The sequence below is a fragment of the Uranotaenia lowii genome, chromosome 3 (genome assembly GCF_029784155.1).
Source record: "Uranotaenia lowii strain MFRU-FL chromosome 3, ASM2978415v1, whole genome shotgun sequence".
In the NCBI taxonomy this organism is placed as follows: Eukaryota; Metazoa; Arthropoda; class Insecta; order Diptera; family Culicidae; genus Uranotaenia; species Uranotaenia lowii.
The window spans coordinates 226,623,352-226,626,260 of NC_073693.1; positions in this window are offsets into that span (position 1 = coordinate 226,623,352).

Consider the following 2,909-nt stretch of genomic DNA (forward strand, 5'->3'; position numbering starts at 1 on the left):
AGCTTCAATCCCTCCTGTTAATGGGAGGTGGATTCTATAAAAGGAGTGGCGCTTATTGATCCCCAAAAGCACCCCTCCATAAGAATCGTTGCGATCCAAACGGATAATGTTAAAATCGTGGAATGAGATGTTAGATTGAGAAGAAAGCCATGTTTCAGAAAGGGCAAAAATATCGCAACTAGTTTCATGAAGAAGAAATTTGAACGGATCCATTTTAGGGATTAGACTGCGACAATTCCACTGTAAAACAGTGATATCTCCGACCCCTCGGCTTAAATTAGCCATCGAGAGAGATAAACACTGAAAGAAGGGGCCAAGTTTGCATCAATTGCTGAAGGAGGGTCTTTACCATGGGAAGCATGACGGAAACAATGCCTCTGAGGGAGTCAGAAACATTAAAATATCCTAAAATACCATTAATGATATCAGTTAATTTAAAAAACCCTGATTGAGAAGCTGATGTTGATGAAAATATATTGTAATTTGGAGTGTTCGATGGTCCTGCGACGGCTGGTTCTTCAGAATGGGAGTTTGTGCCAAAAAATCCAGGAGGCAGCTGCTTTTCTGCCGGCGGCGGTTTTTCACCACGTTTTGATGAAGGGCTTGCTACAGGAACTTTTTGGGGAATTTTGGGTAAAGTCACTTTTTTACGCTTCCTAGAGTTGTCGATAGTAATGTAATGGAGTCCTTCGTCAGAAGCATCAGTATCAACTTCGTCAACTGGTAGCAAGGAAAAGACGTTTCCAGAGTGTTGTTGGGCCGGCGGAGAGGCGCTCTTCAAAATAGCGGCATAGGAACGTTTAGAACGTTCCTTCAAAGAACGCCTCTGTTGATCCCACCGGCTCTTAAATGCCCCGCATGTAGAAATCTCATGAGGGCTGCCTCCGCAATAAACGCATTTTCGCTCAACAGCCTGGCAGGAACCGTCCTCATGAGATTCTCCACAATGAACGCAACGCGGTTTATTGCAACAATAATTTGTGGTATGTCCAATTTTTTTGCACTTGTCGCAGTTCATAGGGCGGGGCACGTAGAGCCGTACAGGAAGCCTCAACCTTCCGTCTATCAAAAGGTAGTGAGGGAGGGCAGTACCTTCGAACGTGACGCAAAATGAACCTGACGGGGAGTATTTTTTTACCCCTTCTTCCATAAAAGAAGTCTTTAGTTGGCGGCAATCCAAGATCTTGACAAACGTCGAGTCTAGATTCTTGAATACCCCAACTCCGTGGTCCATAATATACTCCTCCGTCAAGTTCATCTCGTGGATAACGCCCTCGATTTCTACATTTCGACAGGGGATATATACACGATACTCTAAGGTGAAAAACTGGCTAGCAACGATCTCATTTGCAGCTTTTTGATTAGAAACAATGACGCGTAGTTTATTTGGTCGCACCTTGGTTATTTCTGATACGGAAGTCCACTTAGTCAGATCTTTACTGATCTGAACCACGTTCAATGCCTTTCCATTCGGCTTGGGACGGAAGAAGACAACCCATGGACCCTTAAAAGACGTGTCTTCTGGATAAACTTTTATACGGGGCGGTTTTTTAACAGGAGAAGCAACTTCAGAATCCATAGATTCCTGTGAAGAATGAGCGGGCTGATCTGACCCCCCATTCTCACCCATAATTTGAAGAAAAATATAAGGACGCCGTTTTATTTAAATTGTTTAAATTAGAAGAAACAAGAGATACAAAAGAATAGGGTAATAAAGAAATGTAAGTTGAAAATTGAAAAATAAAAATTTACAAATGTTTGTTTTCGTTTGATTATTTTTAAAAAATGCACTGATTAGACCCACTGCGTTCCAGTTCGTTCGGGATCCAACGACGATGGCATCCAAAACTATTAACAATAGCTCTTGGTGTGGTCGTTCGGCTACCTCGATGAGCGATGAAACAATGGCTCGATGATGGTTTTCTGTTGGGCTGATGATGCTGATGACACTTTCTGTGCTCAACCAACTACCAAGCTCCCGGTTGATGAAGATGACGTGGTGAACAGGCCAAAATGGTGACCTGGTTGTCCGATCACGGAAAACGATTTCTGGGAATCAAGCTTGTCCCAATCTGGCACGACGGCGATCAAAGACCGAATCTACTGGCCTGCTGCAAAACTACTTTCTTTCCGACACTTCTTCCAACTTTTACTACGCGTTTCTCGTGAAATAACACAGGACGGAAAAAAACACGTGTTGTCTCTACAGCACAAACTTACTGAATGAACGGAATTTTTTGAAAAGGGGAAAAGTTCCTTAATGTGCATATTTAAAGAAAAACTGATTTTATGAAATACTTCAATAAATAGGTTTATGAAATGAAATCCATATCCACGTGAGCAGACATTTGATTTCTATACACAAGAGCGATTTTTATGCTTAACCTTCCAAAGCCGTTCGCAAAATTTCCGTACAAATCTATTTTTGATAAATTTGACCTGCAGTTTACGTACGTTCTCCTGGCCGCAAATATTGACCGATTTCGATGAATTTTAATTCATTGTATAGATAATTTATTCTTGTTTCTCAATATTCAAAAATAAAGTCGAAATATTTTACGAAATCACCAGTAGCTGATTCCGAATGAAAAAAGTCCCGAAAAAGAGCTCTTTTTAGAATGCCTATAACTTGAGACAGGTTCCAAATATTGCGCTGATTTTATAATATTTGGAATTGTCAAGAATAAATCTATTCATGGATGTATAAATTTTGGTGGTCCAAAGGAAGTTTTGGCCGCTATCCCGGAACTTCCGGTAGAAAAAATTCTTACTTAAAAAAAAAAAAAAAAAAAAAAGTCACCCAATTTTGGCTTTGCATTGCTGTATCTGTTATCTTATTTTGATCGCCGCTGGGATATATTCTTATCTAAGTTTGTGGCATATCGGCAAATTGAAAATCTAATTAGAGA